Source organism: Mustela nivalis (genome assembly GCF_964662115.1).
Source record: "Mustela nivalis genome assembly, chromosome: 7".
NCBI lineage: Eukaryota > Metazoa > Chordata > Mammalia > Carnivora > Mustelidae > Mustela > Mustela nivalis.
In genome coordinates this window covers 82122390-82145450 of record NC_139026.1, presented here as the reverse complement: position 1 = coordinate 82145450, position 23061 = coordinate 82122390, and positions in this window count along the sequence as shown.

The following is a 23061-nucleotide window of genomic DNA, read 5'->3' as shown; positions in this document are numbered from 1 at the left end:
TTAACAAGTGGAATTTGAGATAAAAAAAATACATTACATTTACATTAACATCCCCCAAGTGAAATATTTAAGTATAAATCTAACAAAATATGTACAAGATCTATATTATAAAAACTACAAAACTCTGATGAAACATATCAGACAACTAAAGAAATAGAGAGATATTCCATGTTCATGGATACGAAGACCAAACATTGTCAAGATGTCAGTTCTTGCCAATTTGATCTTGACATTCACTATATATCCAATCAAAACACCTGCAAATTATTTTGTGGATATATACTGATTGATTCTAAAATTTATATGGAAAGGCAAAAAAATCAGAATATCCAGCTTGAGGACTGATAGTTTCCAACTTCATCACTTACTGTAAAGCTGTAATAATCAAGATAGCATAGTGATGGTGAAAAGATAAACAAATCGATAAATGGAACAGAATAGTGAGCACATAGATCTACACTAATACAGTCAACTGATATTTGGCCAAGAAGAAAAGGCAGTGGAATGGAGCAGTTGGTCTTTTCAACAAATTGTGCTGGAATAACTGGATATCCACATGGAAAAGTGAATCTAGACACAGACCTTACATCCTTCACAAAAACTGTCTCAAATAGATCATAAATCTAAATGTAAAATAGAAAACTATAAATCTTGTAAAACATAACATAGAAGAAAATCTAGATGACCTTAGGTATGATGGTGCCTTTTTAGATAAACACCAAAGACATGATTCATGAAAGAAATAACGATAAGTTGGACTTCATTAAAATTAAAACTTCAGCTCTTCAAAAGGCAGTATCAAGAGAATTGTAAGATAGGCCACAGACTAAGAGAATATATTTGCTAAAGACACATTTGAAATAGAAAGGACTGTTATCCATAATACACAAAGAACTCTTACAACTTAACAATAAGAAAATAACCCAATTTATAAATGGGCAAGAGACCTGAATAGATACTACCAAAGTAGATATATAGATGACAAGTAGGTATATGAAAGGATTTTCAATATTATATGTCATTTGGGAATTGCAAATTAAAAGAAGAATGAGATACCTCTATACATCTGCTAGAATGGTCAACATCCAGCACACTGACACCACCAAATGCTGACAAGAATGTGGAGCAACAGGAGAAACACTCATTTGCTTCTGGTGGGAATGCAAAATCACCCTAGTTTGGAAGACAGTTTTGACACTTTCTTGTAATACTCAACTTTCTTACCATAAAATCCAGCACTTGCAATTTTTGGTATTTACCTAAAGGAGTAGAAATTTATGCACACAAAATATGCCTATGGATGTTTATAACAGCTTTACTCATAATTGCCAAAACTTGGAAGCAATTAATGTGTTTTTGAATAGACAGACAAAAATCCTTAAATAATGTTAGTAAAGTAAGTCCAACAACACATAAAAAGGATAAGACATCATGATCAAAAAGAACTTTTCCCAGGAATGCAAGATTGACTAATATTAAAAAATAAATCAGTAAAATTCACTATATTAATGGGAAAAAGGAAAAAATATCCTTTAATACATGCAGAAGAGGTCTTTGACAATATTCAACATACATTCATGATAGTCTCTCAAACTTGGCATGGTAGAGAGCTTTCTCAAATGAATAAAGGGTATCAACAAAAAAGCCTACATCTAACGTATTTAATGGTGAAAAATTGAATTATTTTTCTTGGCACTGGAGGCAAACGAATATTTCTTGCCTTTATCATTCTGTTCAATGTTGAACTAAGGAGCTAGCCATTGAAAAAAGAAAATAAAAAATGAAATGCATAAAAAGAAGAAAAAAGGTAAAACTCTCCCTATTTACAGATGCTTTATTTATGTAGAAAATTACTAGAAGTAACAAATTTTTAGCAGTGTCACAGAATATGAGGTTCATATACAAAAGTTCATTGTATTCTTATACACTTGCAGCAAAAATTGAAAACCAAAATTTAAAAAATCTACAGATCTGTTCTGAGTATCAACCCCCTCCAAAATAAATCCCATAAAATATTTGGGAATAAACATAAAAGAAAATATCCAAGACTACTACAAACATCTCTGAGGGAAATTAAAGAAATGCTGCACAAATGAAGAGATATAATGCAGACTCAACATTCTTAACATGACTAATATCCTTAAGATCCCCAAATTGATCAGTATAATCAATGCAATCCCCATAAAAATTGCAGTATGCTGCTTAATAGAAATTGACATACTTTTCTTAAAGCTTCCATGCACATGCAGAAGATCTAGTATAAACAAAGCAACAATAATAAATTAAACAATAAAGTTGAAAGATTTATTCTACTAAATTTTAGACTTACTATTACACATAAAAAGTATAAGACATCATGATCAAAAAGAACTTTTCCCAGGAATGCAAGATTGACTAATATTAAAAAATAAATCAGTAAAATTCACTATATTAATGGGAAAAAGGAAAAAATATCCTTTAATACATGCAGAAGAGGTCTTTGACAATATTCAACATACATTCATGATAGTCTCTCAAACTCGGCATGGTAGAGAGCTTTCTATGGAAGTGAAAGATCTATGGAACTAAACAAGATGTCTAGAAACACAGATATATATACACAATCAGTAGATTTATGACAAAGGTACCAAGGCAATTCAATGGGAAAGTCTTTTCAACTAATGGTGCTGGATTGTCTGAATGGGAAAAAAATAATCAACCTTACTATATACATCATACATAAATATTAGTTCAAAAACAATCTAAATACAAAATCTAAAATGATAAAATTTCTAGAAGACATAGGAGAAAATGTGGACGATGCAAATTTTTTAAAAATGATTTTATTTATTTATTGACAGACTGAGAGAGAGAGAGCAACACAAGCAGGGGGAGCAGCAAAGGGAAAGCTGAGCAGGGAGGGGGGTTCAGTCCCAGGACCATGGGATCATGACCTGAGCCAAAGGAAGATGCTTAACCCACTGAGCCACCCACACACCCCAAGACAAATCTTTCTTTATTAAAACACAAGAACATGGGGCGTCTGGGTGACTCAGTGGGTTGAGCCTCTGCCTTCGTCTCAGGTTATGATCTCAGGGTTCTGGAATTGAGCCCCACATTGGGCTCTTTGCTCAGCAGGGAGCCTGCTCCCACCCCCTCCGCCTGCCTACTTGTGATCTCTCTCTGTCAAATAAGTAAATAAAATCTTTAACAACAACAACAAAAAGAACACAAGAACATGAGTCATAAAGGAAAAAAAACTGATACATTGGGTTTAATCACAATTCAAAACTTTCTCTTCAAAACACACAATTAAGAAAATCAAAAAACAAGCTATAAACTAAATTAGAAATGCTAGGAATTATTGTCCCATGTATCAGATAAGAATTGTAATCAGCATATACAAAGAAATTTCACAAGTAAATAAGGAGAGAAACAACATAATTGAAGATGGAAGAATGCTCCAAGTTATTATTAATTACAGAAATGCAAATTAAAACCACAATGAGATACCACAGCCCACATATTAGAATGTCTAATATTTAAAAATGGACTACATTAAGTGTTGGTAAGAACTGAAGTTCTCGTCTACTGCAGCGGAAGGTGTAAAATGGTACGAACACTTAAACTGTTTGGCACTTTCCTTAAATGAACATAAACATGCCATATGACCTGGTTATGTATTTGTTTGTTTGTTTGTATGTTTGTTTTAAAATATTTTATTTATTTATTTGACAGACAGAGACACAGCGTGAAAGGAAACACCAGCAGGGGGAGTGGGAGAGGGAGAAGAGGTCTCCCTGCTTTGGCACCCTTTACTGACCTGGTCTTCTAATTCCTAAGACTACACTCAATAAAAAAGGTAGCATATGTCCATATAAAAACCTTTCCATAACTGTTCATAGCAACTTTATCTGTAAATGCCCCAAACTGGAAACAGCCTAAATGTTCATCAAAAGAATGGGTCACTCTCTCTCTCTTTCTAGCTTGCTCACTCTCTCAAATAAATAAATAAAATCTTTTAGAAAAGGTGGGGTGCCTAGGTGGCTCAGTCAGTTAAGTGTCTGCCTTTGGCTCAGGTCATGATCCCAGGGTCAGACACCACACACACCACTTTTATCTTTGCAATAAACAAAAAAGAACCTTAATCTTTGCGTGTCTACCTTCCATTGGCCTTACAGTGGCAGTAATAGGCTCTTAATGCCTTTTTATAAAAACATTTTTTATTAGACTATAAAATCGTTCGGCAGATTACCCGTCTTTTCTGTTTAAGCTCTGTTGAAGGTTGCTTCAAAGAGTGAACATACTTAAAACACATACTAAGATAATGTAGCTTTAAGCATTTAATGAGGAATACCCAGAAACACCAATAAAACAAAGATATATCTCTGCTAAGAAGACCAGGAGTATAGAACATGAACTTATAAAAGCCTTTCAACTGAAACACACAGACACACTCACACAGACACACATAGACACACATACCCCACTTTTATCTTTGCAATAAACGAAAAAGAGAATCATAAATTGGCGACCCCTCACACTGTATTTAAAAGAAGCCTACAATTAGCTTTAGAACAAGTTACTTTATCCAGACTAACTGAAGGGTAAAAGCTTTGAAAAAACTCAGCTGTTCCAGTCAGTACTTTCCTGCATTTAAGTAATGGGACATGCTTCGAGATGCTCTATTTCCTGCCCTAACCCAAGAAAACCTGGTTATGCTGCTCCCTGAAACCATCCCCCCTACCCTCAGCGCATTTACTGAATTTGAATTCCAGTTGAGGCTCTCTGTGTCACTTGAAATATTCCCCTAGATTTTTTGTTGTTATTTTTTGGCTGATGGTTTGCATTTGGAAATACATCTAATCCTGAAGAAACGCTATGGCAGAATAATTTCCTTTTAACGCTGACTCTGGAGAAATTTTCCCTGTTGGTTGTTTTCTAACTCCTCTGCGTGGCAATGGACCGACGGAAGCTACTGGGTTTGTCTCAAAACAGAGGGTATTTGTGTTTAGTTTTTATGGTACACAATACATCAGACACTTCACATTCCAAAGTGTTGTTATAATTTTTAAATAATACATTACTGAAATTTAGTCGTAGTGTAGAACATTCCAGTCCTCCACAAACATTTATGAGCTCCATTTTTTCCCGCTTATTAAATAGCCGTCTTCCTGGCAATACACAGTACTGTGTATCCTCGCCAAATAAACTACTGTCCGATGAAACTGGTTAAACTTAGTGCATATTTCATGCAAGGTTGCAAACAACTTTAATACACACTTTCTGTAAATAAGATCATTTCATGTTAGCGTGTGAAGCTTTAGTCATCTTGAATTTTTGAGTAGATTTGTAGATTTGTTAAGGTATTGTGCATTTGGATTGCCATGAGGTCTAGTGATATGATACACAGAGCCTTTATTTTTTTTTTTGCAGCTGTGGAAAGGATTACCAAGAATTTTCCCTGCCAACCGTTACCACTCTGAAAGAGCATGAAATACTGTAGTTCATTGCTCTGTGTGAACACAATCATGTTATACTGAGCTGCCTTGTAAAGAACTGTGATCTTTGAACTTTGGGAGTCGCTCAGGCTCTGCAGAAATGAAATAGCAGTTAAAAGGGAAAGTTTTAAAATCAGCGTTGTGAAATAATTTTTCTAAAATAATTAATTACACTGAAAGTGAAAAAAGGGAGGAGGGGCATCCTTCCCATTCAATTCTAATTCTTTTGAGACTCCAAGAATGGGATTATACAATTAAAAACTTAATTTTTCTATCAAAGTCTAAGCACCTGGGTTGGAGTTAATAACAGAGCTCTTGCTGATATGTTCTATTCTCTTGGCTCCTCTCATTCACATAGAAAGGATGAGAAAAGACAAGTAGTAGGCTTGTGGATTTGCTGCCAAGCAGCTCCTGTGAACCAGAACAGAGAACTCTTGCATCTCTATCAAGGTTTCCTAGGTGTCCGCATCATCTCCTGAAAATACACACTTTATATTCTATGGAGTCCCAAGCTCACAGCAGAAATTCAGCTTACTTACTAGAAGACATTCTTATCTGCCAATGGGAAAATACCACCTCATTGAGAATACTTGGAAGACTACAAACCTGGCAGAAATTTGTCCCTTAAATCGATCTCATTTGTTCATAAAGAAGTAGCTCTATTTATGCAAATCAAACAGTTCGAAACTGTTTCATCCCGCCCCTCCCCTCCTTCTCCTTTAGGTTCCTCCTGTTTCTGTTCATTTACTTCATTTAAACCCCACTTTCATTTTTTTCTTTGAAGTCATTTTCATGATGAATTACAGAACAAAGAATGTTCGAGTTGGAAGAGGTATTAAAGATCATCTAATCCAATATTCTCATTTCATAGTTGAAGAAATGAGGGCCCAAGACACGAGGGAACTCATCTATTATTGCTACACCCTCTCGGAAATCAGGACTAGCTTTCAGTCTCCAACTTGTAGTTTAATGCTCTTTCTTTCATATACTACTTGCTCTCAAGACACGTGACCTCCTCCTTTTTTTTTTTCTTTTTTTTTTATTTGAGCTAGTTCTTTACATAGGCAATCTTATGTGATATAACTAACTGAAAGTCATCAGTAATCTTGCTTGAAGCAACATTTCTACACTGCTGGCCAGGATGCAGGGAATTTCCACCATTAGGTCATCAAAAGAGAAGGTCTACTGTTACTTATGAATGGACATTGAGTCCAAAGCAAAGATTTGCCCTATTTAAAACTCCTACACTGATTTTGGCCCATGGATATTCCACCACTCGATACTAACCCTTCGGCATTCCTTAATCCCAACTCATCTCATCAGATAGAAGGAAAATTGCAGTCACGCTTTCTGAGGATACTAGTTGCCAATTTTGAAGAATGCACAAGGGAATTTCTTATATTATACTTCCTGAGTATGTAGATTACACAATGGTTCCAACAAAGAGTTATTTATGGGATACTATTATTTATGGCTTAGAAATAATTAGAGGGAAGGAAGAAAGGAAGGAAGGGAGGTAGGGAGGGAGGAAGGAAGGGGGAAGATGAAAAAGGAAGAAAGCACACTGCAGAAGAAGGAAGAACAAGAGAATAAGAAACCAAGTCTGAATATTATAACTTGTTCAAGGCTTGAGTTTTTCCTAACCTACTATATAGCCAAGATGACAAGTTCTATGGGCAGATAGAGCTGTATAAGATTTATCTGAACTAATACTAGAGCTCAGAACTAGAATGAAGATTCATTAGATTATCAAATGTGACTCTCCAGAATCCATAAGGATAAAAGGACTGAAATAGGAGTTTTTCTAAAATAAGAATAATCGTACAGAGTTAATAGAGAATTTATGAGCCTTGATCATTGCTAGAGGGTATGTTTATTTGGTCCATAGGTGTCTTTTGGTCATAGATGGTTTTATGATTCCTCATTATTCCACCTCTTTAGGACAGGTTGAGTGACAGGCATAGATTCCTTTTAGGGCAGTATTTGCATAGATGAAGTCCTATGGAAGGATGTCTTTAAGACTGGCTTTCTTCCCCCTAAACTGTACAGAGATAGACTCTGCTCATTTTCCCTGAGACTTTCCTCTTCAAACTGCCATGATTGATCAATCTTCCTTCAGTTTCATACAATTCTTTTGCTTAATGTAATTCAATGTAGTGCTTCTCTGTCTTAAAAATGTGATAGAATCATTGAGGGATCTTGTTAAAAAATAAATTGCAATGCATTATGTCTGTGTGGGAGCCCTAGATTCAGCATTTCTAACAAGCTTCCAATTATGTCAGTAGAGCTGGTCCAGAGACCACTCTTGGAGTAACAATAAATGTAATACATTTAATCAGGTTACCTATCTCTGGTAGGCTAGGAGCCAGTTTATCTATTTGAAGTATGTGTAAATATCACTTTCATTTGGGACTAAATAAAAAGAATGTGAGGTTGATCTAATCCCACCCACTTAATTCTCCCCTGATGCTCCCCCAACACCACCAAAGTTAAAGGTCAAAAACAGTCCAGAAAAAAAGTTATTGGCTATGACTGGAGATAGGCTCAAGATCTGGGACTAGATTTGCACATATCTATTGTGAACAATGGAAGTTTGATAAAAAATACAAAATTATCTCTGCTTGGCAGGGAGCCTGATTCCTCCTCTCTCTCTTTCTGCCTGCCTCTCTGCCTATTTGTGATCTCTCTCTGTCAAATTAAAAAAAAAATCTTTAAAAAATATACAGGATTAAAAAATCCAGAATTACATCAATGCTAACATGAGGTGCACACTACCTACATTTTGAGTGTTGAAGAAGTAGATAACACATGCAGAGTCTACTCTAACAAGGTAAAATTTTGTAGATATACAATGAAGTTTGTTGGGGGAACCTGCATGGCTCAGTCAGTTAAGAGGCTGCCTTCAGGGGCACCTGGGTGGCTCAGTGGGTTAAAGCCTCTGCCTTTGGCTCAGGTCATGATCCCTGGGTCCTGGGATTGAGCCCTGCATCGGGCTCTCTACACATCGGGATGCCTGCTTCCCCATCTCTCTGTCTCTGCCTACTTGTGATCTCTGTCTGCCAAAAAAAAAAAAAAAAAAAGATTGCCTTCAGTTTAGGTCATGATCCCAGGGTCCTGAGGTCAAGCCCCACATCAGGCTCTCTGCTTAGTGGGGAGTCTCCTTCTCCTTCTCCCTCTGTTGCTTCTCCTGCTTGTACTCTCTGTCTCTGTCTCTCTCTCTCTCTCTGTCAAATACATAGATAAAATATTAAAAAGTAATTTTAAAAAAGGACTAAGTTTGTTGGTATTAACTTCTTTTTTCTGTTTTCTCTAGATTGTGTACAATCTGGCAGATCTAAAACTCCATTGAATGTAGTAGATAAATCTGACTTTATGATGCTGGAAAAAATAGAGTACACATGCCCAAACACTCTCTTATGTCCATCACCCATTACTTCTTGCACTCTGTAGTAAATTTTTGCTCAGCCAGAGAAACCAGAAGAAGCTGAAATCCTCAGCCAAAGGATCCATCTGCTAAAATACATCTCTGACTTACAGTAAATAGAGCAAAAGTGCTTAGTGTAGATTAGATCACTGTCATTCTGTGATGCAGCAAGTCTCTTATCAAAACTATGGACTGGTGGGTGTGAAAGTTTGCTAAAGAAATGACATATGAAATGTTAAAAACCCATGCTAGAGCTATTAAGTACGTTAATGAATTGGGTGATCAAGCAGTGAAGACATGTTTTTGAAAGTGTACTGAGCCTCTACCTAGTACTTCCTGTGATCTAGGGCTCCCCGGAGCTTGTACTAATGAGATAGTCATGAGATCAATAGGAAAAGAACCAGATGACCAGAATTGGTGATGTCAGGAGAGGTGAAGAAGAGGAGGAAACCAGGTTCTCCGGTTTTGCTCCTGATAACTGGGTGGATGGTGATGACATTCACTAGACAGAGTACACTAAAGGAAAAGCATATGGGGAGAAGGATTCATTCAGATTTGGAGATGTTAAGTAGGACAGTTGTGGGAGATTTAGCACATATATGGGTCTGGAGCTCAAGTGAGGAGACTGGGTTGAAAATATAGATTTGGAGATCATTCATCTATTGATACATCTGGAGTCATGAAAAAAGAAGCTACTCCCCATGGAGAGTATAAGGTTGAGAATTAATGAGGACTGAAGGCGGAAATCCAGAATACCAACATTAATGGGCTAGCTGGAGAAAAATGCGCGTTTTATTTCTATAGCGATTTATTTTACATGTTTCACATGTTGAAGAACAAAATATTGTGATTGTATATGGTACATATACCCCTTGCTCACGCATACTTTGATTCTTTTAAAACCATTGTGCTCTTAAATGAACACCACGTGACTCCTGTTCTGTAAGTATAGACAGCAGGAGCTTCACAAACAACAGCATCAAAGTTGGAAGGGCTAGACAGGGTGAACCTGGTTTGTCTCCCATCCCAGACTAGTGACGTGTGGGCGGCTATCCCATTAGCCTTCACAACATTTATGTAGCAGGTGTCAAAGCAGCAATCAGGCAAGTTGACATTTTTTACTCAAGCACTTGGGGCTTACTCATTCTTCTTTCATTCTCCATTGGTGCTTCTGTGTTTTCAAAAACTTAACAAAAATATTTTAAGGACATAAAACATTTGTAAGAAGTTACCAGTTCATATTTATTGACCAACAGCAACAATTGATGTTAAAAGTAATGAAGATGCCTATGAGTTAAAAGCAACAATGCTGTTTCAGGGAACGTTAATCATGGAGATAAACTGAGCTAGTATTAAATCCTTATCAGCAGTTTGTTTAGAATAATTCAGAAGATAGTGGAGAAATGGGGGAATGATAGGGAAAGTAGTTTAAAAGAGCTAGGAGTAAGAAAAGATGCACTGTGTCAGCAGCCATCAATAAATATGTGATTATACTCTGAGAGTTAAAATAAATTTTATTTTTCTCATGTTTTAGAAATACTTTCAGTGTGTGTTTGCTCTGTAAATTTAATGCAGTGGTAGAGGGCAGGTCTCTGCTATTGTTCTGAAAGCAAGCCCACAAACAGGTTGTGATTTTAGGATTAGAAAGACATCTTGTGGGGCGCCTGGGTGGCTCAGTAGGTTAAAGCCTCTGCCTTCGGCTCAGGTCATGATCCCAGAGTCCTGGGATCGAGCATCGGGCTCTCTGCTTGGCGGGGAGCCTGCTTCCTCCTCTCTCTCTCTGCCTGCCTCTCTGCCTACTTGTGATCTCTGTCTGTAAAAATAAATAAATAAAATCTTAAAAAAAAAATAGAAAGACATCTTGTTACCTATTTTACTTCCAAATTGGGAAGAATACGCAGTAGCCTCTTACTTTCACAGACTAAGGATCATTGCCATACATAAAATTATAACCATTCACATCAATGTGGCAGATCTTAGGACAACTAAAGCAAAAGACATTCTTTCAAATTGGAAGCAAAAGTGAATAGTGTCTGCTAAATAAACCCATGCCCCATATTTAATCTAAAAACTGAGTACTAGTTAATTCTGGATCCACTGGGTAAGCAAATCATAGTCGATTTCATAAAATTTCTGTGGCTGGACAGCTCTTCACAATCTTTGGTAACAGCACGGCCAGTTTGTAAGTAATCCAGGCCACTTCCTCTTGTTCATGGCATAACAGCTGCAGCCCGTGTACCTCAAGCAAAGAGCAAAAGACTGAAAGAAAAGAGAACCGACTTCCTCACAAATGTCATGTTTTAAAGCTTGAGGGTTAGGACACAGTTGTACCAAACTTGCCATGGGCCCATATGGATAATGGCACACAGAACAATGCTCTATATTCCTTATGACATCACCAGGGTGACACTTCTGTCTCAGTTTTTTGTTTTGTTTTAAGTTGGGATAAATTTTCCTTTTATGTCTCAGGATGCCTAGTATGGCCAGAACCTTTTATCTTCAAAGAAATTTTATTTTCTTTTCAGAGAGGATTTATAATTGTCAAATAATTGTTTTAAAAATTACCTTGTTTCTTCAGGGTCAAGTGGGTCATTGTTGACTACTTTGAAACACTGAAAAATGTTTACCACTTTGAAAGATTGCAAAATGGGTATTCTCTGGAAATAAAATATTTTCCGCACGAATAAACCAGTCTTATCTAAAACGGTTTCGGTATGTATACTTTAATATTCAACTGTGAAAGAGAAATTGTAGATCTAAATAAATACTGATAGTATCTTTAGTTCTGAACTTGAACTAGATAATTTTGTTACTTTTTAGGTTGGGCAGATTTTTTCTGCAGTTACATTGTTACAGTCTGGCTAAGGCCAAGTGATTCCATCCATTTTACTGCGCTGCCCAGAGCTCCTTGATGAGGAAGCATCTGTTCTGCCCTAAACTGGCATTGAGTAGCATTCTGGGGCCAAGCCATTCATGTTTTAAAGGAGATACAATGTGGTCTATTTAAAAAAAAAAAAAAAAAGCTTTTTATTCAATACGATATCTCTGTAAAGGGAAGATCCTCATTCACTCCTCTCTGACATTCTGGGAGTATGCATGCGGCACATTGATCATTATTTTCCAAATCTTCTGTGTGAACAAATGAAGAAGGCATCCTCCATCATCCATAATTTGAGCTACTTGTCTATTATTTTAAATTCTACTCCATTTGGCATAGTATTTTTAGAACTACCTTATTGATGTGTTTGGAAAATATAGGACTTGTTTAGCAAATCAGCTGAAATAAAAATGACTTTAGGGATATCTTGACTTTATGATTTAAAACAGAGTCTGGTTATTTGCTTTAAAAATTGGCACTCTATGGTGACATGCGTGCTTTCAGAATTAATTCGAACAAAGCTCTGCTTGGTTGTTCTTGAATATACAGATTGTTTTAGTTTTAAACACACCTGTAAACTCTGTATGCACATCACAGTACATAGTGTGATGTGATTTGAAGAAATTATTAATTTGTCTTTGTGTCCTTTGTATGAAATACAAAGGCAGAATGGTTTTACATTTAATGAAAAAAAAAAAAAAAGGAAATATAGATGTCCATAATCCAGGAGAAATCCTATAAGGAAAACTGGGATTCCTAGTCATCATATTCTCCTCCTCCCCTCTTCCCCCTTTCTTTTTCTTTTTCTTTCTTTCTTTTTTTTTCTTTAATAATATAATTGAGTTTTTAAGTGATACCTGAATAGGGCAACATCCCACCTAGCAAGTAGAAGGGAGCTCAGCAGAGTTGTATAGAATGGAATGTTTTTATAGGGAACAGGGTAGAGTAAGAATTTTATTAGCAAAAGAAAAGATAGGATTGTTCCAGGCAAGGTCACCTTCCCTTAGGCGGAAGGGCAGAGGGTTTTATCAGCTGGATTACCTCGTATTCCTTTGAGGGATGGAGGGGGCCCATATGACAGATTACCTGATTGGTGCTGATCAGAACATTTCTGGCTGACCAGTTAAGACTTAATCTCTGGGGGAGGCTAAAACTGCAACTGAGTTAAGTGTTGAGTTTGGTGGCTTGGGCTAAGCAATGCCATTTTAAACCTTTAGTTTTCTTCTTAACAATTCCCCCGCTTTTGATCAGACTCTCAATTTAACTGAGAGGTGTAATACAAATCTAAGGCATTACTGTCACTCTCAGCTACCCTGTGGTTCTCATAGCTTTTACTGGGTAGCCACGGGCCAAGATGGTTTTTTGTTAATCCCTGTTGATACACATCAGCCATAACTTGAGGCCACAATCCTGTCAGTCTTTCCTGTTATTTCTCCTCTGTTCCAGTCTCAGGGAGACCATCAGCTTGGTAGTTAGTGGCTTCAAATCTGTATTTTGAAGCTTTTGAGAGGATACAATGTAAGAGCCTATTAGCCAGAGCGATTCCATCTCCATTAAACAGTGATTTTGTTGTTTATACAGTAAAACTTAAACTGACCCTGCTCCCCTCCCTCCCCCCGGAACTTACTTAAAAGCAAGTCTGGGAAACCAGCACAATATGGTCAACCAGGCCCTGATAACAGAGCCCAGAATACAAGGACTAGTCAGGCCAGGTAGAGATATTCAATCAGTAAAGCGCACATACTATCTCCCTAACTACCAAAGAATGTGGGCCCTGCCTTTTTGGGTACCAATTCTGACCAAGGTGATAGGCTACTATAGAGTGAATTGTACAATTCAATTGGCCACCCTTGTGTGACCTAGCGACTATGCAACTTTCTCTGTGTGTTACAATCTCATTGGCCACCTATGTTTGGCCAGGCTCAAACCACATGGCCTTTGCTCTATAAAAGTTAGTCTGTGAGGCTGGGAGGGGTTGCTCTCTCTGTAAGAGGCAGCCCCGACCCGTGGGTTTGATTCTCGATGCTTGGCGAGAAATAAAGCTTTGCTTGACCTTTGCTTTGTATCAGTCTCACTCCTTTGATCACGGACCCTATCAATAACACACCAGGGATATTATTATGATAACTATAAGCAGGATAATTCCCAAAGTTTTAATGCACTTTAGAGCCATGGTCCCTAAGGCCCAAACCAATCAAAGAAAGGCTCCATTGAAGGAGTCACCCTTTCAAGCCAAACGGCTTGCTTAATGATTTTATGTAACTGAGTTTCAGCTTCTCCAGAAGTGTTAATCCAGATACAGCAGATGGTGTTAGCCACAACAGACTTCCCGCTTTTCTGCTAAAAGATAATCAAAGGTTGTTCTATTATCAAGAAACTTGGCCAGAGTCTAAAATGTTTTATGGGGCAGTTACTGCTTTACCAGTGGGTTCTGCAAATTTCAGGAATTAAGGAGTTTCTGATCTTAGCCTCACTTATATTTATCCCTTACCAGGGTGGCAGGAACCTGCTGAAAGTCCTTCATCCCGAAGCCTGAAAGCCTCCTTGGTAGGTTTTTTGGGGGTTTTGGGGGGAGGGAGGGGAAGTTTTTTCCTAACTCAACAGAGTAAATTCAAGGGAGTCAACCAATGAGATCTCTTAGTTTGCTTGTGAAAAGTTAGAGGCACAGTTAGATTTTTCTCTTAGACAGAAATTAAAGGTAATTTCCAGAGGCTCCTTCCAACCCCACCTCAGCAATGGTCCTAGACATGTAGATAAGGGTGTTATTTTTCCAGGCCAATTTCAGAATAAAAGAAATGAAAGAAAAAGGGTTTCCTGTTTAGTTAAAGTATGAAGTCTTTATTCATGGTCTTGGGAAGAAGCAGTTTATTATCTATAGTCTATTTGGCTATTTCTTCTCTTCCTCGTCAATTTGTTTTAGAGGTTTCCAGCATCTGTACAGGACCAGGTGTGAGGTGCAGCCTTCTTCAGCTTTGATATGTGTATCCAAGCTTTTGTCATTTAACGAAAGAAAACAACTGAAACAGATGTCCATAATCCAGGGGAAATCATATACAGAAAACTGGGATTCACAGTCTTCTTGATTCTACCTCTGTGTTGTCATTCTGGGCATGGCAAATATTATCCACCTTCTGATCTGTGGTAGTGTCCCAAGAGGGGACAGCTAAATGACCCCGTTCTCATTTCCTTTTCCCTTTAGTATCTTTTTACTTCTATGTTAATATTCTGTTTATATGTTCCAGATTATAATTATATTAAAAAAGATATTTTGCCTAAATTGGGCAGCATAAATCTATAAAGAACAATATGTGAAATGTCTGTAAGTGTCTTATTTTTGCTGTTTGTACTGGTGGGTAATTTAATTGTGAGAAACATCCTTCAAATATGATGAACAATGGGTCCAAGGACATTCTGCATTTTACTTCCATCTGTACACATGTACGAAAACTAAATCCCCGTTTCTCATCAGATATTCTTAATCATATTACCAGCTTTATAACTATATGAAATTATCTCACCTACTTTTTGGTTTATTCTTTGTCTCCTATCATGACTATACAAATTCCAGGAGAGTAAGGACTACAATTATATCCCAAGAGGCTGTATCTCTAGCACCGGATACAGACAGAATAAATCAATAGAAATATCATAAAAATAAGTATAAATAATAGCAAAGTTCAGTTGAATGGATACATAACAAGGAAAGAAATGAGTCCAAGAGTGAACATTATCTAGATGTCTAGATCTTCCTTACAACCATTTCATTTTATACTTGGGGAAGTAAAGTCTGAAGGAGGTAAAATAGTTCACAACAAGCTACTTGGGTTATTAACAGTACAACTGGGACTAAAATACAGTCTCCTAATTCCTGGTCTGGTGTACTTTCAGATGTAATTCCATTAGTGATTTTTGATTTGAAGATGGTAGAAATTCCTTCTCACCTCCCTGGTCTGACTAGAGATCCTAATGAGAATACATCAGAGTCATTGGCAATGACTGTGCATGAATATAAGGACATGGAGAAGTAGTGAATAAAAATACAAGTTCGAATGTACAGACTAATAACAACTGCATGCAATGAATTTATGACAATTAGTAGAATCCAATGGATGTAAACAGTTTTAAGTTGAAATAGATTTGATTTTTTCTATAAAACTGAAATTAATGAAAGCTTATTCTGATTTTAACTCTCAGAAATCCTGACATTGGAATTTGAAAAATTCATGATCTCTTCTGCTCCTTTTCCTCCCTACTTGGTAACGTCCTGAAAATCAATATACTTGAGACTTGTATTCCTTCCTTCAATCCTCTTGCTTCTTTTTTGAGAGTGTTAGTTTCTGGGGATGTTTTAAATATTATTGGGGATTATTCGTTACATATTCATATATGTTGCATCACAACATAAACCTCCACATACAAATTTTCTTCTGCCATGTTCTAATGAATCAGTCCCTGGCCTCTCTGAAATCATAAGTCCTTGTTTCTTCCGTCTTTTCTGTGCAGATGTTACCCCTCATGCCAAAGAAATATATTGTTCTTATATATTTAAAAATATTTATTTATATTTTTATAGGACTGAATCATTAAAAACATTGTTTTATAGATAGCTTATAATTACTGATGAGGGATAAGCTGGAAGATTCCTGAATCTTTTAGGTGTAAATCTCTCCACAGTGTAATGGCAGAGAAAGAGAATCTTCATCCAGAAGGTGTATTCCATTCTGAGCTTACTCCCAGACTTCTATCGGCTAAAATTTCTTGGCTTTGTACCTTTGTTAATGTAGTTCATTAGCAGATCTTTTTAATAGGCTCCAAATTGTTTGGAAACCTAGTATAATATTGTGGTGCCCAGGCTAACATTCAAGAAGAGATATACACAGGAAAACATCCATTCTATACCATTTCATTTGATTTTCACTTTCTGAATTTTTGACCCAAGCCAATATTTTGAAAATAAATCCTTTAAAGGGTTCTGTTCTGATAGGACCAACTCCAAATTCTTCCAAATGCCTTTCCAAGTTTACCTGGTGTGTTTGTTTGCTTCTGTTGCTAATGCTTCCACCCCAGGGCATCACTTGTCTTAAAGCAGCAAGTTTCATGGTCTTTCAGCTCTCCCTGATACTGCTTATCGTGTTTTCTCTGCTTAAAATCCTCTTTGACTATTTGTGTCTGAGCCACTCTTTTAATACTCAATGAAAATATCATTCCACAATATTGTTATTTTCTAATTTCTTTCTTTCCCTTGCATACAGAATATTTATTACTTCCTTTCTTACCATACAGTGTTTTGTGTTTAATTCTGATCACATTGTATGGTGATTGAAAAAAATGTATGCCTTCCCCCGCAGTAGATTTAATAAATCTGTTAGAATCAGAAACTAAGACACGTTTTTCCTCTTTTTTTTTTTCTTTTAAGATTTTACTTATTTATTTGAGAGAGAGAGAGAGAGAACAAGCAGTGGGAAGGGGCAGAGGGAGAGAGAAGCAGATTCCCAGCTGAGCAGGGCGCCCAATGCAGGACTCCATCCAAGGACCCTGAATCATGACCTGAGCCAAAGGTGGATGCTGAACTGACTGACCACCCAGGGCCTCCTAGAGACTGTTTCTCTTTAGCCAGGGTCTAGAACAATACTTGGCACACAGTAGGATCTCAGCAATTATTTGGTGAGTAACGGGCACATTAGGGAATTCATTAGCAATATGGGTCAAATGATTTATTATTTGTATTAATTTGCTAAATTAGAAAAACATGGTAAGTACAGAGATTCACCCCCTACTGAAATAGCTCTCTTTAGGAAAACAATAAAAAAACATTTGGAGCATATGAAATGCCAGGAAAAATTAACATCCTTTCAACTTTGTGTGTTTAAGCATAATAAACACATGTTATGATTTAACAGATTAAAATAAGGTGAAAAATTAGACAATACAAAACCATATGTTCTTCCAAGAACCTCTGGAAATTTGTTAGAACTCACTGTCCTCAAAAGCTTTAGAATTGTTTCTATAGTAGAAATAAAGGTCAAGGGCAGTTGATTTCAGTTTACTTGACGTCATATAGACTTTCTAAAATATCTGTTGGTAGATTCGAAATTGGATTATGGATGAGATTTTGCAAGTTAATTTAATGAGAGTGTCTGTTTTACTTCATGAACTTTTCTTCACCCAATATCTCTCTGCCTCTTTCACTCCATTTCCCATTTCTATATAGATAAGCCTTTTTCTTTTGCATATGTGCTCAATATGGAAAGAGTAATTATTTTCTCCTGATATAAGTAACAGATAATATATAAGGTCATGTATTCATACACACATGTATGTTTGTACACATACATGTACACTTATGTGTGAATCGAGTTTTATGAATAATATATAATAGCTTCTATTTACGGGGTACTTAATATATGCTAAGTATGTGTCACAGGAACATTGTATTAAATGTCATTCATTTTTTGAAATAACCTTTTAAGAAAGGTATTACCCCAGTTTCACAAACTGAGGCTCTGAGAGGCTAATGAAACTGTGGGGAGGTGCATTGTGTAGGCAATGAAATGTCTGGTTGAACTTTTTAACTTTTTCAATTAGAGAAGGATTCTTTAAAAGTCAAACTTTTCTCTATCCAGAGGTGGGACTGTCAGTTCACTGGTGGAAGAGACTTTGGTTGGTGATGGAGGCTGTGGGAATCACAGAAGTGGAGCTTAAGTTTTGTCAGTGTAGGATAAATACCGACCTATTGTTTTTGGAAGAAAACCATGACACAGCCATGAATTTGAAAGCAAATGCTTCAGATGAGATTTTAGAGGTTCTATTTAGTGATATATATTTGGTAATTTTTAGCTAGATCATCCAACACTGAAGACACAAACTCTCTTTTCCCCAAACCAAGTCTGATGTCAGGCTGCCAAATATCTAAAAGCATTGATTATTCTTGGGAGGTGTATGTGTGAGAGAGAGAGGAAAGAGAGAAGAGAGAGAGAATTTTCTTTTTGTCTAAACATCGGTGTTAGACAGTCATGAGAGTAGAGAGTAGCAGAAACAAAGTCAGACCTGATTGCTTCATCTTACCATAGGAAAAGCTAACAAAATAACCGGGCTACACATTGCACAAGACTAACTTGATTTCATCTTGGCATCTCACAAGGGGTGTTATTTAAGACTCATTCAGCTGGTTTTGGAAATGTGTTAGGTTGACCACTGTTATTTATTATGTTGTCTGGACCATGGGGCCCAAACCACACTTGACAGGTGCAAAGGGATGTTTTCTCCCTGAAGGAATGTGTGTTCCCACTGTCATGTTCCCTTGATGGCTTGGAGGGAGGAGCAGACATAGGCAGATATAGAAGCTGGATGTGGAGCTATGTGGAGGTAAGAATCTGAAATCTTCCTCCTTTCTCTAGACCTATGGGTGGCTGTTCTAGGAACTGAAGGTGACATTGAGATCTAGTGTTTCCTGTTGGTGGGTGGAAGTAAAAGGAGGTGTGTTGGCCTGGTCACTTCTAGTGCTATGTCCTACTTCCACCGCTCCCAGGTGTCCACAGTTTTAGCGGAGACTTAGCTCCTACCCTCCAAGTGGAAACAGGATGATGTGAGTACTTTGCCCCCAACCTGGAAGCATTCTGCACAGCTTTGCAGCAGGGGAGATCCTGAGTGAAGGGCAAACACAAATTTGCAGAGCATGTAAGCCTTACTTAATATGGTTGTTTATATTGTATCAACTCAGCTAATCAAAAGCTACATCTCCCAGATTTCCCCTTTCTATACAGTTCTAGTTTACAGTAGACAAAGGACAGATTTATGGGAGATTTGGGAGACATAAGTAAAGCAGCAGCAACCATGATCCAAAGATTGAAGAGTTTCAGGCACCTTTGAAGCTTGGTACATTGTAGCCAATCTGTTGGCCCAGTTTGTTGGGGTCTCCAGCTCCCCCATGTCTTCCTGCAGCTTCTTTAGGGTCCTGAACAAGGCAGGTATGCTGCCCTATGGAGAAAAGATGACTCTTTTCTTCAGGTCATCTGCATCTCACATTTGGAGATCGTGAGAGACCGATGCGGGATCGAGAGTATTCATGGCTTTCAGGTACCAGTTTGTCCTCAGACATCCCCTCTTCATGTGCAGATCACCAGAGCCTTGACCTATAGTGACTTTGAGCCCACCACCAGAGGCAGAACCAATGATCTTCTGTTCTTTTTCATTAACTCCCAAAATATCATAAGGCCCAATACCTATAATAGTTTACTTACTACAGTTATTCATAGTGTTTCTACTTCCCTGATCAAATTTAACTGGTAAACTTGGGGAAACTGGAACACCAAAGAGAGGCAGCTGGGTTGCACATGTCTCCAATAAAAATGTTTGAGGATGCCATGACTGTAATTAGAAAGAATGATGAATCAATTTATGAATTGTGTTTCTATTATTGTTCCCTTTGAAGGGTAATCATTTATCATCTTAAATAAGACTATGTATTATATGTGTGAGTCATGTCCGATGATAAAGTAGGGACATACTGCAAATTCAAATGACATTATAGCATAATTCTCAAGTTCAAATTCAGATGTTATAATTTAAAGAGTCACTAATCACTCTGAAGATTTTAGTTCAAACCATAGATAAGGGTTCTGGCCTATTCAGTATTTTTAACATGTTCTCTATGACACTGTGTCAGACGCTAAGAACGTAATTGTAGGTAAAAAAAGACAAATCCCCTGCCCCTAGGATGTTCAGTGTCTGGAGGTATTGACTCCTCACAACCCTTTACACTTGCCAGCTTGGCCATCCATCACTGTGACTGGCAGCTGAAAGTCAGACTCAGACTTGACACCTGTTGAGCTCATTTTCCGAGGCCTCTCTCTGGTTCTCAGCTTCCAGGATTTCTTTTTTTTTTTTCTTTTTTCTTTTTTTTTAAAGATTTTATTTATTTATTTGACAGACAGAGATCACAAGTAGGCAGAGAGGCAGGCAGAGAGAGAGGGAAGCAGACTCCCTGCTGAGCAGAGAACCCGATGCGGGGCTCGGTCCCAGGACCCTGAGATCATGACCTGAGCCGAAGGCAGGGGCTTAACCCACTGAGCCACCCAGGCGCCCCATCAACTTCCAGGATTTCAAATCCTTGCCTCTACTCTCTGAATTCCAAACCTGTTTCTGCGACTTCCATCTCTTTGGGGGAACTTTGATTCTCAGCTTTTTGGATTTCAACTTTTCATTGAACTTGGCTCCTTCTTTGCCCCAGACACCTTCTGAAGCCTTTCCCAGTTCTGGTCTAAGGAATTCAAGGGGCAGGTCAGCCCCAGCCTCTCTCCTTGCTGAGAAGTGAGATTTTAGGTAAGTGAGGAGACGGAGGTGAAATGCAGAATTGTGATGGAATGAGACAAGTGTTCTACCACTCATGTACGAAGTGTTACACATTCATAGATGGTGATGTAAGCAGTACTGTGAAGTGCGCCCTCCCTCACCTTCCTGCCCCTATAGCTACATATCTATAGCTGCACGCTGTTATTCTTCCATTCATCCTGCAAATATTTGTTATGCAATCACCCTGAGCCACCCACGCTTGTAGCTTTCCCTCCATATTACAGATACCTCTTCTGCTGTTTCAGGCTACCACCCACGCTTTGGAGAAGCAAGATAGAGCGGTGATTAAGCAAGTGGGGGTGATCTTCCTGGGTTCAAATCTTGACTCACACTGCTGAATGCTTTAGTTTCTTCATCCATAAAATGAGGATAATCGCAACACTCAAACACCTAAGAGTGTTGTTAGGGTTAATGCAAATAATGCATCAAGGCCTAACCCCAGTGCCCAGAACAGAGAGGTAAATACTTGCTGTGTGCAGCTTCTGATCATTCGTGATCTCATCTTTTCATCTGCTCTCAGACCAATTTTTCATTTTACCATATTTTCAATCCCCCTCTTTTTTTACTGGTTTCTTCCACATCATTTTCTGCAAAAATATGCTCATGTCTTTTATATTGTTAAACATCCTAGTTCTCAGTATCTCTTGACTTCTACCCTGATGATTCTTTTCTTTATATTTAGAATTAGTAATGTTGACATTCACTATTTTTTATTTCCTTTCATCCAATTCACTTTCTAGACGTTCTAATCATGCTGCTGCCCCTAAGAGCCCTGTTAATTTCCAAGTCCAAAGATCATGTTGGCCCTCTTTATTAGACTTCAACATTCCTGAGATGTTCCCCCCCTTTGCCTTAGGTATTCTGCTCTTTCTGGTTCTTCTTCCACATATTGAACCATTTCTTCCTAGTCAATTTTGCAGATTCCTCCCATCCACATACAATTGGCTTTAGAGTTTTGTCATTTCTAAGTTCTTAACATACCTTATATCTTTCCCATCCAGTCTTCAGACCACAGTTACTTTAGCTCAGATCTTTATTGTATCTTATCTGAATCATTGCAGGCATCTTTAAGTTGGTTGTGCTGCTTGGTTTAGTGTCCCCACTCTCTATTTTCTCTGCCATAGTGATCTTTCCAAAATATAAATGTAATACATTATACATTTCCCAGGCCAAGGCAGTGAAGAGGTAAAAATGGGCATAACTTCAATATCAAAATAGTACCTCTCCTCCCCCAAACTTACAATGCAGTCTCATCAAATGAAAAACCCCAGAGAGAATCCATCTACTCTATTGGTGGGAATGCAAGCTGGTGCAGCCTCTCTGGAAAATATGGAGGTTCCTCAAAAAGGATGAGAAAAGCAGCAATGTCTGCAATAGCCACATTATGGAAGAGCCGAGATGTCCATTAACAGATGAATGGATAAATGGAATGAATGGAATACTACTCAGCCATCAAAAATGAAATCTTGCGATTTGCAATGACATGGATAGAACTAGAAGGTATTATGCCAAATGAAATAAGTCAATCAGAGAAAGACAGTCATCATATAATCTCACTGATATGTGGAATTTAAGAAACAAAACAGTGGATCATAGAGGAAGAGAGGAAAAAATAAAACAAGAGGAAACCAAGAGGGAGACAGACTATAAGAGACTCTTAACTCTAGAAAAGAAACTGAAGATTGCTGGAGGGATGAAGGTGGAGGAATGGAGCCTCTGGGTGATGGTTATTAAGGAGGGCATATGATGTAATGAGCACTGGGTGTTATATAAGACTGATGAATCACTGACCTCTACCTCTGGAACCAATAATACATAATATGTTAATTAATTGAATTTCAATATAAAAAATATTTTATTTTTTAGATTTTATATATTCATTTTTTAAAATATTTTATGTATTTATTTGACACAGAAAGAGAGAGATC